Source organism: Anoplophora glabripennis, unplaced genomic scaffold (genome assembly GCF_000390285.2).
Source record: "Anoplophora glabripennis isolate ALB-LARVAE unplaced genomic scaffold, Agla_2.0 scaffold12, whole genome shotgun sequence".
Taxonomy (NCBI): domain Eukaryota; kingdom Metazoa; phylum Arthropoda; class Insecta; order Coleoptera; family Cerambycidae; genus Anoplophora; species Anoplophora glabripennis.
Window position 1 is genome coordinate 2094574 of NW_019416512.1, and position 15716 is coordinate 2110289.

General features: G+C 32.2%; 1 non-coding gene across 1 annotated transcript; it reads right to left on the bottom strand.

The window, feature by feature from the left end:
* Positions 1-15239: 15239 nt before the first annotated feature.
* On the bottom strand, positions 15240-15322 carry Trnal-cag. The gene has a single exon. It is a non-coding gene; the product is annotated as a tRNA-Leu (tRNA).
* Positions 15323-15716: the final 394 nt, after the last annotated feature.

The following is a 15716-nucleotide window of genomic DNA, read 5'->3' on the forward strand; positions in this document are numbered from 1 at the left end:
TTGATTGCAGTTCAAAAACTTCATACTCAGAAACCTTCAATACATACGAACTCAAACTCACAAGCCCACAATTCCCACAAACCCCAAATCCACAATCCCTAAACCCAGAAACCCCAATCCCATAAAACCCGAACCTACAAACTCTAAGCCTACAAACCCCAAGCCCACCAACTCCAAACCCACAAACCGTATGGGTATGAAGTTTCTTAATTGCAATCGACTGCTTGATGTCTATGGGATCCTTAGTAGTCCAGGAGAATTACATATTGACATGGCTGTTGCTGGACGTAACTTGGATATTATTGAAAATCAATCGAAAATAATATATACAATGAAAATATAAGGTTGCGCCAAGAAAAAAAGGTGTGCTATTTGCAGAAAAAATTAAAAACTGCAAAAATACTCAAAAATGACGTGTTTTTTCTAACATTTTCCAACATAACTTCTTAAATATGCAGTTTACAGAAAAAACTATTACTGGTGAAATTGTTTGTTATGAAATTTGCTACAAGATAGAATTGTTTTGATACCTGCGCATATCATATTTTTGTTGCTAAATAGCCAAAACAACGTAAGAAAGTGATGAAAATCGAGGTAATTTGGAAGTGCCAAACTGACAGGCAAGAAATTGTCCAATTCTACTATAAATGTAGATGTAAGTACTTTAAACGATTATAAAACGAAATTCCAAAACCCGATCCAAATCGGTTTCATAGTATTGGTATAAGACAANCCCGAACCTACAAACTCCAAGCTTACAAACCCCAAGCCCGCCAACTCCAAACCCACAAACCGTATGGGTATGAAGTTTCTTAATTGCAATCGACTGCTTGATGTCTAAGGGATCCTTAGTAGATTTTCGCATATGAAGAAACTGAGAAACTTAAAAATTTTAACATGTGATATCTCAACGAAAAAAAATTAAATCGTACTCACTGTATTCATTTACATTTTCATTGCATTTCAAATATTTCAGGTACACTTCCTATTGCATTTTTACCAACGAGCTGAACGTTCATTGACCCTTTCTGTATGCAGGGAAATATCTTCGTTCTTTAACTCATTTTAGAGTCAATTAAATATATTTATTGGCCAGTTTCAATGCATTTATCTGATTTTCCTCCACAATAGTGAAGTACTAGTTTTATTTATTGGCATTTTAACTAGTAAACATATAAATTTCTTCTTCTTTATCGTCTACAGTAATTTTTATAAACTTTTCTCCTTAAGACTCAAAAATGCACCCATCAGAATACTACAGTATGTAACAGATATTTTCAAATGGATTTTTATTAATACAAGTTAGAATATGATACTTTTCATATTTTGGATTTTTTCGGAAAGTATCCTCTACACTTCATTTTCAAAAACGATATAAAGCGAGAAAATGGGAAATGTTAATTAGCAATGAATGTGGATTTTATAATGGAATATTTGGCCACAAGGTATTTGGAGAACACTTTTCGGACTAAAATAAAAAATTCAATAACAAACGTGAACTAAATTCAAATAAAATCAAATACAGTCAAATCTTCGGGAAATATGAGAAATCCCACGTGTCGAAATCCCCACAATCCAATTTGGTAACGATTCAAAATAACCAATCGAAAATATATTAAATAAAATCTACGACCTTATCAAAAGTGACAGTTTTTTACATTATTTCCAATATAAACAACTGACTTTTATAACAGTAATGGCACATCACAATTTGTAAATGCAATTTTATAGTCGAAAATAAGGTATTCGATACCATAAAATAATAAAACTGCATTTACAATCCATGGTGCATACGAGATTTTTCGTTATGTCTTCAAATTATTTAAGAAAGATAAAAGTCAGTATTTTTTTATAATTTTCCAATTCGCTCTTACAGTACATATTGCATCAACATAAATAAAGGGCCTTCATGTATGATTATAAGCCACGTGATCAGTAACAGTAATAAAATTTTGGTAAAACTGGAAATCATTAAAGCAGTAAGAACAAGACATTCTGTTTCACTGACTGCTAATTGGTGTGATTTTTCATGGTATTTTATATCTGCGATCGTATTATCTCGGGTGTAGACGCAAAAGTTTGTCATTGTTCACTGTAAACGAATCACTGTGAAAGTTGAGCTAAAATTTAGAGAATTTAGAATATTATGAAGTCATTACGCTTGCCATATCTTACACACAAACCATACATGGCTTTATGAGCAATGGGAACATTTAACTCGTTTTAATTTTTTGTGCTGTTGAACTGAAATTTTTGTATTAATGTACAATAAAGAATGTGACAGTTTGCATATGATTCAGGTATAAAACAATTTGGAACGTACAAAATGTATGGGCCAGGACTCGAAACTAGTTATTGAACTCCATGGTCCCCAAGCTGACGTTCGATCGCTCTCGACGCTAACTCCTCAGGGTATTCATCAGTGTGGTCTGAAGCAGATACTGAAAATTTGTGTTATGGAAAACCATTTCTTAATGGATTGTGGGTTTCTCCAAAGGGTTGTGGTGCTGGAAATCATTTGTTTTGCGGGAACTGTGCCTGGTATGGGGTATCTTGAAGAATTATCAAATTCTTTTCGAAACATGAGCGAATTTCCTAAAGTTTCGTGTTTTACATACATATAATTTAATAATATATATTAATTTCATTTGCAAAGAGGCCACATGAATAATACAACAGTTAAAGTGTAATTTACAAAAAAACCGCGATAGTTCTACTGATATTCACAATTAAATAAATATTTCTTACGAAAATCTGCAAATAAGGCGTAAGACACGCGTGTAAAAAATTTCTTTGTTGCACTCGGCGGCTTTTAAAAACACTCCGTTTCGCTTGTATTTTCAATCGTCATTCGTACAATAAAAAATGACACTCTACACTTGTATGTTGAATAACTATTGTGTTATTTTCTCCCTGATTGTGCGATCCTATTTCACAGATCTCTGGTAAACAACTGAGCTTTTCATTATCCCGCCATTCTAAACGGGAAATAGGTCAATGTTATCGAATCCCACTAGCATTTAGTGACTATCCCCCATTTGTTTGCGGCCTCTGCCTACAATGATATATTTTCGTTGGCAAATAGAATGCAGCGCTTGCATACAAATAACCGTTGCAAAACATAATGCAACTAATTTTAACTGAAACGCTGGACAAATTTCATTTTCTGGTACATTATTTACCGACACACGTAATTTCCAAGGCTGCGCATCACTTCGTTTTCTAGATAAATTCTGAATTCAAATAACAAAGTGTACAGGGTGGGTGGTTAGTTTATCCCATCTGGTTTATTATTTTACCGTTTGATGAATTATGTGCGTTCAGTAAATTGTCAAATCCATTACGCAGTTAGGATTGTAAGATGTAACTAAAGTGCTTGGACAAAATTTAATTCTATGCCTAAATTAATGAAAAAAGTTCTGTACACACAAAAAAGCGTGGTGTTCGAGGTACAGGGCTTACAAAATCGTGAAAATTTGGTATGCAGCTTCTTTTTATTGCCTCACACTCACACTCACTAAAAATTGACAGGTACCTACAAAATCAGTGCCTACGATAATGTAGATATTTGAAAAATATTTTTTTGTTTCCAAACCGCTCATTTAATCAAAATTCTACAAGAGGCCCAAAAACTTCCAAATGGTATCACCTATCAAAGTAAAAATAGTCGTCATTATTGCCCGAAAGAGGAAAAAGTTATGAACGGATATTATCACCACACATCAATTTTGTAGGAGTAGTGAGTTTTAAAAAACACTCTGTATGACACCAAAATGTGTAGATTGAAAGTAAAAGTCCACCAAGTCCAATTAGCTTAAATCTGCGTATTTTGAGTCCACGAATCTGTGGTCTTCTATTGTACACGTTATTCTGGGACACCCTGTATATTTAAGTATTCAGTAGTTTTGTATAATTCCGACATTTGACCTATTTTTACTTTCCCTATATTATTATTATTTCATATTTTCAATATGTCCGTAATTCTAAAGGTAAAAAAACTGTTTACCTATTTATCAAAGGAATAGGGCATAACTAACACTCTATACAAGCAACACCAAAATTAGTTAAAAATTTTTATTTGTCATGTCAAAAAACATAATAGTGCTAATTTTTTTGTTCATACTCTGACAGTTTTGAAAGTTATTGAGAAATGTGAAAATAAAATTGAACGTCCTGTATCTTTGAAACCAGCAACATTTGCATAAGGCATGTTTGGCTCAATCGACTTATTTTGGCCACCAGTCTCTCCAGTGTCGAGATTTCTCAACTTTTCGCAGACACCCTTTATAGCCTAAAGTCTGTCCGACGTATATTAACTATCTCTTGATTTTTTTAATTTCTGAATCCTTTTGATTACTTCAACATATTTTATAGAAGTATTGGCGCCTTTTGATAGATTCTAAAGCTAATTTTGATGAATTTTGAAACTTTTTTGATACATCCTGAAATTATCATTATTATTCCAAGGATCTAAGGCTGTTTAGAAATGTTTTGTTTTATTTTGAAGCTATTTCTAGATATTTGGTGCTTTGACAGGTAATTTGAATTGAATTTGCTTTTTATTTTGAATTAGGTTGCGTTTATTTTCCATTAATTTCTTAGCAATAAAATTTCATGTTCTTTGTTAAAAATACGTGAGAAAAAATTTCTAACTCCGGGGCTTTAAAAAAACACATTTAAAAACTTGTGGGATTTCCGACTTCGATATGACTTTTGGTAACGGAAAAAGAACAAAATGCATCACAATAGAATTAGAGGTTTCTTTTTTTTTGGAAGTCAGTTTCACAAAATATGGTAAAACAAAACTGTAGCCCACCTAAAAAAAATCATGCCCCTCCATGGACCCATGAAAAATTTGGAGGTGTGGTTATGTGCTTGGTTGTTTTTGAAAATAGAAAATACCGGTGATCATTTTCGGTGGAAAACTTTATTATCCATTTATTTGCAGTACTTTTATAAGTTTTTGAGTTTGTGAGTTGTTTTATTTAATTTTGTTTTAGAGTAGGTTATAAAATATGTGCAAACACCCTGTATATCATTGGATCTAAAATTACGTCTGATTACATAGTTTTAATTTTAACTCTGTGTACACATAATGTTATTTTGTACATCCTTTGACATCGTTGCCAGGATCTGTTGTTTGGGACTAGTTGTGTGCGTCCGAACAATATCATTACGAATTAATCATAACATGGTCGCAGATAAAGTGGTTGTTTTCGAAACAGCGGTGCATCTGGGCGGTAAACATTTTGCAATTTATATGCAGTGGGCCATGGAAAATTGAAATTTGTAATGAATTGTCGAGAGGATGTCTCGTGGTCATATATTATGCACGACGTTGTAGCAAGGTGCTTGGTGCATTTTGATACCTAGTAAATGCATTTATGGAACAAATGCCAGCAGCCTGTAAACACAATATTAGATTATAATGCATGTAATGTGACACGAAACCGTAAAATAGCTTTTAACTTGTGAAGAAAAAAGATTTGAAAACGGATTTAAAGGTAGTGTTATAGGTTTTGGAAGAGTATCGCAATTAACGTTCCTGATGATTCAAGCACTGAATAATTTGGTTTAGTTGTTTTACAACTTTATTGACCATTTTTTGTTTATGCTTGATACTATTTTGTCCTTTCATTGCTTTGTTTTTGGGCAGCACCACACTTTTATATCGGCAGCAAATCTGTAGTAAAGCTTACGCGATTTGGACGCTAGATTTTAAATCTAAGTCTGAATCTAAGCTTGAAACAATTATAATTAATATACAATATACGATTCGGTTACTTTTAGCCTGGTAATTAACTGCAGAGAGTCGACGTTCGATCGCACGTAATGATGACTCCGCCAAATTTCGAGGTAGAACTTCCTTGTTGTTTCTTGAACTTGTCTTCTATGGATTTTGGAGATTTCTGGTGTAGTCTTGACCTATGATCGAATGTGGTTGAATTTATTACAACGTTCGTTTATGGTTGGTTCGATTTTTGCAGTTTTTGTACTGGAAAATTCGAAACATCCGTAATCTTTTGGGTGATTCGCTGCTGTCTTCAGCGGTCGCTTTGCTAACACCACCTTGTTATCTGAACATTATCTGGTTTGACTTGAGTGGAGATAATTTGAGCAGTTTTAGATCTATCTGTGTGAGCAGTGTCTTGGTGTGGATTCGGAACATGGGCGAAATTTGAAGAACTCCAGGATCTTAAACTGGAAATAATGAAATTTATAATATATAATTCTAAACATTTATTAGTAATCCTGCTAGATAATACAGATCATATATTGTCAAAAATAATTATTTATTTCCTTATTACTACATCAATCTCTTTAAAAAATTGTTGCTGTTGCTAAAAAAATAGAATACGAGCTGACATTCCCTCGACTACAACAATTTCCAATGTAATAGCATTTATTTGTTAAATAAGGTAAATATTTATTCATTTTTTTGCGTCATTAATATAACAAAACATATACCTAATTAAAAAATAATTTCTAAATTTGTATGCACCTGAACATAGGTACATTAAAAAAATGTTCATTTGGTCTATTTAACACTGTTTTGAACAGAAATCTATATTTTTTCGTATTTAATAACAATTTTAACTGATATCTATATATATAGAAAATATTTTCAAAATTATCATCAATTTAATAATCTATCTGCAAGAACCAAAATCGCATTGGGTTTTTAAATAATTTTCCTCAAATATCGTACGATGTTTCTTAAGGGTAAATTTGCGGAAAGAAATGATATTGACAACTGAATGAGGCGAAAAACTTAAAAACCCAATATATATTTATAGCTAATTTATCGGTGACGAGATTTGCCGTAAATAAACCCGTCACTTCTAACATGAAAATTGATGATAGAACTGTTCACTCAGGTAAGTAAGAACACGTCAATTTAAAAGGAAAAAAAGGAAAACAGAAAAATATATTAAACGCAGCAGATTTACAGGTAATGATTATTACGCGATTACTTTAGATAAACAACAATAGTGCAGTTTTGTTCTCTCACTATTGTTTATTCTTATTTATTCTTAAAAACGGCCTCAAATGGCGTCATGCTTTTGGGTTATGTCCTTTACAATACTGATTAAATTTTTAGTTTCCCTAGAAAAGATTGAAAAAAAATTGTAACTTTCCTTCTATCCATCTAATTTACTGAACTTTTTAAAAATTTTCAAATATTTACATAAAATGTTTGTTTCATAAAATATTACCAATTTTCTGTTAGTTTTGGAAATATGTTATTCTTGGGACCCAAGATTCGAATACTTTTTTACTACCAACATTCTAGATGCACCTGTAAGACCAATTAAGTATAATGATCCAGTTGGTGATTTACGGTTTGCTGGAATTTCTTGAGCAAATTTAAAGAAAATCTTTTTTTTAATTATTGATCATTTTAAACGATGACCTTGAAAATATTTTAGCTTGGTAGGCCTCACGGTCCGTATCACACCATCACAATTTAAAAAAAAAATCATTCGAGCGGTTTCCCAGATGTCCATCGATGGAGTTCGTGGTGGTACACCCTGTATATTGGACACTTTATTTAAGAAAATAAAAGTCTACAGTGTTATGACTGGAAAACGGACAATTCCGGAAAAAATAACGCATGCGCCACTGAGTTGTAAGCAAAAAACTGTAAAAAATTCTAGAAACAAAACCAAATATAGGGCATCAAAGACAACGCTCAAATATAAACTATTCCAAATATTAAGATACGGTTTTCGCAATTCAGTTTTTATGGAAACCATAACATTTTATTTATTTATTCACTTTTTTTTCTATCTTTTCACTGTCGAATTTGGCCCCCCTGGCCTGAAGCACATTACGGACAAACCTTTTGTTAATCACATACATACGAAGCTTTGAAACTAATCCTCGGGTGTAGAATTACCTACAAAGTTATAGTACTTGCTGCTCTACTACTTACAACGTTGCGTATACATCCCGCCCCGCATCAAGGCCACTCGACCCTACTACGACGTAGCCAAGCCTCCCCACAAATATCATTACTTTATCTAGCGTGAAACGAAATCCCCAACCCTTCGTTTGGGCTTGGGGAGAGAATTGGAGCAGCGCGTGGCGTCCCGACGCCACGATACGGGCTTCGATGCTGTTTTACAGCGTCGCCGACCCCGATTCCGCAGAGCCGTTTGCGTTTTATCGTCCCTAAGAAGGGGAAGTGCTGGAGATCCTGGGGAGAGACGCAGAAAAACAAATATATTAATCCGAAATAGAGGGGGATTATATCGCTAAGCTGTTCTCCGATAGCGGGATGATTCAGCGATTTCTTTTATTCGATTAAAAATTTTGCCACGTTTGGATAAAGTTGGAACATTAGATAGATCAAAAACCAAGCGGGAAGACTGTATTTAAAATTGTTATGATAAGCTACTAAGAAATACTGGTACACTGAAAGAAATGGTCTTATTAAACTGTTTCGCTAGAATAATTTTAAAAAAGTTATATTAAAACTTTTATAACAAATATAAAACTTTTGTTAAAGAAAAACTTATCTTCGTACTTATTATTTAATGATTTTATCTGGAATGCACATTATACATCCACGAAATTAATGTTATAATGATTTTCTTATACGAGTATATTATTATGTGTAGTAGGCTTTATGGTCTATTTATTTATATACATAGGTACTAGGGAAGATTTCTTGTATGAAGACCAACACCATAGTCTGTATGTATAGGATAGGCTGTTGCAAATTCGCTTCTCACTACAGGAATCTCGGAAACGGTAAGAGGTACGAAGTAGTTGCGTAATCAGACGACCGACATTATGCCTCTAAAAAATCAAGTTTTCGAAATATTTGAAAAAAAACGAAATTTTGGAAATCCGTTTTTGTTTCATTTCAGCCTTGTTTGAGGTGATATTGAAAAAAGAAGAACACTTTCTCATGGCCACTTTTTGCCTTCTATCGAATGGCATAATCAATTTGTATATATAACGTTTCGTCTCTCCAGGACCATCATCAACTTCATTTTTTTAAATACGACCCTGGAAATTTTATTGCATTTTTTGCAAGCTTGTTTTGATTTATCAAATTTAAAACTTGTCTAAATCTGCAAGAGTTTTAACTTGTGTGTCCTATTCGAAACGGCTGATATTAACTTATTGGTATCCTATGCAAATAAGATGGAATAACAGAAAGTAAAACGTAATAAAGAACAGTACTGATAAAGTCAATCAACCAGAGGAAACAGAATTAGAAGAAAAGAAAATCAGCCTCTCAGCAGCCTTAATTTTTCAGTTTTCAAAGTGTTTCGTTATATGTATCTCAAGCTGCTTTAATTAAAATTAAAAAAAAAACTTGGCACACATTTAACTTCACAACAAAATAGTAATCGATTTTTTTTATTTTTTTTTGTATTTTTCTACACAACTTTCCCAAAATTTCGAGGTTTTTTACTTTAATTTTAGTTTTCTCAAGAATACTCACAAATTCTTGATTTTTCGAATGCTCTGTTTCTACAGGGTGTCTCATAATTAACTGCCAACCCTGAATAGGTCGATTCTATGATCAAAACTAAGTAAAAAAGTTCATATGAACATGGGTCCGGAAATGCTTCCTAAGGGCACAGGGACCCATTGAAGAGGGAGGAATGGAAATCATTTTTTTGCAATATCTCTCAATCGCATTGTGATAAATGAATGAAATTTGGTATACACTGCTAAATTTTGATGAGCAATTTGATGGACTAATCCATTTATTTCCACAAGGTCCATTGGGGTGGGTACGCGGGAGGCTCTTGGTACTTTGCGTCTGTAACTTTTTTATCTTTGGGGGGTCCAAGGGCCCCCCCGTACCCACCCCAATGGACCTTGTGGAAATAAATGGATTAGTCCATCAAATTGCTCATCAAAATTTAGCAGTGTATACTAAAATTCATTCATTTATCACAACGCGATTGAGAGATATTGCAAAAAAATAATTTCCATTCCTCCCTCTTCAATGGGTCCCTGTGCCCTTAGGAAGCATTTCCGGACCCATGTTCATATGAACTTTTTTACTTAGTTTTGATCATAGAATCGACCTGTTCAGGGTTGGCAGCTAATATGAGACACCCTGTATAAGAGATGAGGTAAGTAATAATATAATATACAGCGTGATTCGCTCATAATGTTATTAATTTTAAGTGAAGAAAAAAATTTGAAATGCATATTTACGCGGAAAAAAAAAATGTCAAAACATAATTTAAACCCCTTTTCGGACCACTCCTGGCCGCTGACCCATAAAAAATTATGGAGGGTGAATTTATCTGCCATAGTATTCGGTCATTAACCTAGCTTTTAATGCATTTTTAATCCATTATGAACGACAACGAATAAACAGACCGGCTCTTTACCTAGACATATGAATGAATAAGATATTTTTTTACATTTTGAATCTTAACAAGTATTATTTATTTGTTAATAAAAACAAATGTATTGTGGACACAGATTCACTTGTCTGCAAATGACCCATTTCTGGGGAAATCAACTGTTTGTAATTTGTTTATTTCTTTAAAAGGTCAAGTAGAAATTTTTTTTTTTTTTCTATTTTTATTGGGTCTTCCAAATACGTGGTTAAAATTAATAACATTATGTCTGAATCATCCTGTATTACGAAGGGTGTATTCAAAGGCCGTGTCAAAACTTTCTGTGATTCTTCGAACATTTTAAACTCAAAAGTGTTAAAGGCTCTAAATTCATATATTTTTACAAATCTTTTTGAAGATATTTTACGTAGGCTAATAAAACTTGAAATTATATACTAATATGTCAACCAGTGGTGGATGTACTGTAATTGAAAGCCCCAACATTTGTACACCACTGAGTTGTTTCGAAATTTATTGGGAGCATTTAATTGCTAAGTAATTAGGTATACATAATTCAAAGAAAAAAAAAAATTCACTTTTTTCCAAAAATCATTTTCGAATATTTAATTTAAAATAAAAAATAGATACATTTGGAGTGTCTCTAAAACTATTCGATTTGCCAAAAAAAAATTATAAGATCTTTATAACTTAATTTCTTTTATAAATACAATGTAATCATCTAATATTCCAAAAATCATAGGCGTATACGTTTAAAATTTTTTGGGAGTTTTGTTGGATAGATTTTATTTAAAATTGTACTTGGAATAAAATTTTCCTGTAAATATTTTTTGCGAAACGAGTAGTTTTCGTGATTTTTTTTCGATATATTCAACTGTGTGAATTTTAAAATAAAAAAGTAGTAACTCGAAAATGACGGAGACGAAAATGGAAGAGATTTTTTTCTTCGAAATGCAATTACAAATCAAAAGAACTGATCGAATTTTCAAAAATAACTCAGCGGCGTAGAAATTCTGATATTTTCAACAAATTATGCCACCACAACAGGAAGTTTCATAAACTATAAAATACATATTTAGATATATTTTAAAAAATTTGATTATTTTTAACTTCAACACTTTCGAAAACCAATGATTTTAGATTTCTGGATCATTAAGACATGACGTAGACTTAAGAAACATCTGCCAATGAAAGCAAATAAACAAATAAACTATAAACTGTCACATTTGACATTTTGGTCACCAGAATACGTATTTTTAGAAACGAAAACTGAAAATCTTCCGATACTTCAACGTGAAATGTGTTTTTATAGTGATGTGCCAGTACTTATCAACTTCTCATTGCGAGAAAAATAGTGAAAAAGAACTTCTTTCTAATCGTTGTGGTGCAGTTTTTCCGATCTTTTTTTTTAATTTTTTAATTTGCAATTTGTTAAAACATCCCAAAAAAGGAAAAAATATCAATCTATATTTTTAGTTCCATTATCTATATTTACTTTCAGAATTTTTGTGGGCCGCCCGCTCGACTCCACACCACTGTCATACGTAGATCTATTATTTTATTAAATCTGTGCGAGAATACGTTAAATTCCTCCATCAGCCCTTATGTTTACATTTCCAATGCAAACCCAGCCGGAGCTAAAGGGAGCAAGAGACACACTAAGCCAATGACCATGACGTTCCAGCCCAGGGGCACCCGGGACGTCGCGACGCTAGACGTCATTCACCTGTACGTATAGTACTCGGTCCCCTTCCCTCCTCACATGGCACATCTGGCAGCAGTCGGGCCATTATCATAATAATAAACATTGGGGTAGGTTACCTTTGACATGCCATGTTCATTATTACATATTCCAAATAGTCCAGACGGTATCTGTTTCAAAAAGCCATATTTGGGTGAATCGTATATCCACGGAGATTTTTGGCTTATTGGCTTTCAAAAATCACTAGAAATGAAAATTTTTCTATGCGCATACAATAAACCGTGGGCTTAACTTTTGGCGGCACAATATGTTAAAAAAATTCAAAAATGTCATATTTTTCTTCCTATTTAATTATGTATCTTTTCAAGAGTTGATTTTAGACGAAAATGGAAGAGGAAAAAAATGTTTGTAATACATTTTTTTACAAAATGTGACTAGCTACAAATCGAATGAATCATGATTGTTATGGTAAAAATTGAAAAAAATCGTAAATATGGGGTTAAAAAACAATACTTTTAAGGGAATTTTTTTAGGAGTATTTAAATTGGGTATAAGACCTTTAAACTTGGGTCAAGAAAACTTCATGTTATGTAGAATTATCACACTAAATTTCATCAATATCGGTTCGATAGATTTTGAATGATAATTTTGCAATCTAGATTTTGGAAAAAAAATTGCAAATATTCAAAATTTTGCACAGCAAAAACCAAGACTCTTAGATACTTGAAAATTTAATCACATATAGAAGGGCTATCAAGCTTTCAAACTTTTTTTGAAAAATTCGCATCCGTCAATTAGGAGAGCTCTGGCGCTTGTTTAAACATTGGTCGAATTTTTGCACTTATAAACAATTAGAATATCTTCGTGAATATTCAATCAAATCAAATGTTTTAAAGCAGGTTTTATAAGTTCTTGGAAAGACGCTTCTTTAAAAAAAAAAAACAGATCGATTGATCAATTAGTTACGAAGTTATAGCCGATCAAAGTTAACCGTGGAGAAGAACCGTGTGTATAAAAACAGAGACGTTTTTAATAATTTTACACTGGAAATTGTGTTCGATAAAATTCAGAATTATTGAAAACGGTAAATTAGGTGACGTACAACTTTTACATATACAAATATTTCTAACAGTAGTTGATTCTCTAAAAACAAAAGAAAATACGTAGGTAATCTACACAGGGTGTCTTACGGTAACGGCCCATTAGAATTATTTCAGAGACTACTTCGATTTGAATTTTGAAAATTTGGGATACCGGGATTTCGGGCATGCCCTTCTCAACTAAAATAATGGCGTCCACGTACCACTTTCGGTTGTACCGGAAGTCGCCATCAACTTGCATATTTTAAATGGAACACCCTAATTTTGAATTCTACGTATTATTTTAGGTGGGCTTTTATGAAGTTTCCCTATTCCTAAAATTAACCGTTTTCGAGATATTTAATTTTTTTCAAAAAAATGGAGAGAAACAGTGACTGCAAACATGGTACAAACCATGTGTATTTTATAGTAAGAAAGATAAAGCAACAATATCTATGGGGGGGATAGCTGCCCTAGGCTTCCTATCCATACTTTCAAAGTGGCTTAATTGCATACAGGGTGCTAGAAATTTAATACCGAATTTAGTTAACTTCAAACCTTCATCGCTTTTTTAAATGGAACACCCTATATGTTTTAAAGTAGCTTAAATTTGTGTGGATGCATATCATTAGTTCTTAGCATTCTGTGAATGGACGCTCGGGAAATGCCTAAATCATACTCTGCGGCACGAGTTGAGGATTCTGGATGAACATTCAAATAGGCTAGCACATTTATTACATTATCTTCATTTGAAGTTATTGGTTCTGGTAAAATTATTTCTGCACAAATTCGACCATACTCTAGTCTCTAGTTGATTTGCTAAAATTCTTAACTTTTTTGTGCTAATTGGTGGAAAATTTGGATATATTTCATTAAAAAATGTACATGTTCTGCTTATAATCCCATTGCAACGTCCGTGAATGAATAATAAATTTAAAATATCAGCATTTGAATATATATTTCTTATAAACACTAAATTAAACTGTCACTGCAAGAGACTAACAATAAATTGACAGTGTAGTTGTTTGTTTTGAAGTTTTGCTAAAAGTTCCACAGCTATACTCGCAAGAAATTACATGATTACACAAAAAATAGTAGATAACTTAAAAACTAGAAGATATAGTTATAGAGAACCCTAATACCGTTCGAAAGAGAATAAAATTGTGTATCAGAATATAGAAAAATATACAGGATGTTTCATTTAAAAAAACCGACTTATGAAGGTTTGAAGTTAACTAAACTCGGCATTAAATTTCTAGCACCCTGTAAGCAATTAAGCCACTTTGAAAGTATGGATGGGAAGCTTAGGGGTCTAGCTATCCCCCCTATAAATATTGTTGCTTTATATTTCTTACTATAAAATACACGTGGTTTGAAGCTAGTCACTGTTTCTCTCCATTTTTTTGAAGAAAGTTAAATATCTCGAAAACGGTTAATTTTATGAATAGAGTCATAAAAGTCCATTCAAAATTCAAATCGAAGTAGTCTCTGAAATAATTCTAATGCGCCGTCACCGTGAGACACCCTGTATATTTATGTAGGTACCTATATAAAAATATGTAAATTACACAATTACACCCTTTTTAACTTAGCAAACGTTTAATAATATATACATGTATATTTCAAATATAAAATATAGTTGCAAGTATTAATGTCAAGAATTTATGATACAAAAACAGTTTTCGAGAATTTTATTATTATCTATTTGAATACACTTTCATGTTCAAGTGGATAATGGATATTTAAGATACAAGTATAAGCTAAGAGTAATAAAGCAACGTATATATTTTGTAAGAATTTATCTTAACTTCTTAAGGTTAATTTTTTAAGAACTAAATAAGTAGAAAGTAACATTATATTTTTTCAGTTAAAAGTATGATTGATTTTTCTATTTTCAATAATTATAAAATAATATGAAAAAAAAAGGTTTAATAAATATTTTTATTCTATTAAGAAATAAAAGCAAAAATTTTGTAGCGAAATAATAATTATGAATGATTTACTTTAGTAAACTGTTAAATAAGTATGTAATAAAATACATGTATCATCAATTTCATAATTTTTGGCTAATACTGTAATGTAGTAAAGCATCGATTGAGAAAAAAAAAATAAAAAAGAACTTGTCAGAAGTGGGATTCGAACCCACGCCCACAGAGTGGACTGCGACCTGAACGCAGCGCCTTAGACCGCTCGGCCATCCTGACATGTACGAAGCGTTTGCTTATCACACTTAATACACAAGTTTATTTAATCCATTAATAATAATATTTATGTTTGTTTAACTAATCTACTTATGAGTAATATGACAATCTAATTATCGTCATAAATAAGTTTTTATAGTTCACTGCTCAACTGAAGGCTAAACGTACTAAATTTTTAACAATTACATTAGCTGTATTTTTTATATTTCTAATAGAATAGTATTTTGTATGTAACTTTATACAAGGTGTCCCGTAATTATACTGCCAAACTTGAAAACTAGATTCTACTTCCTAAGGATACTACAGCTCCTGGAAGCTGCGGTTTTGAGCAGGATTTTTATTCAATATCTGCAAAACTTGAAGGGATAATTAAAAGAATTTTTTTCATGGGTAGGTA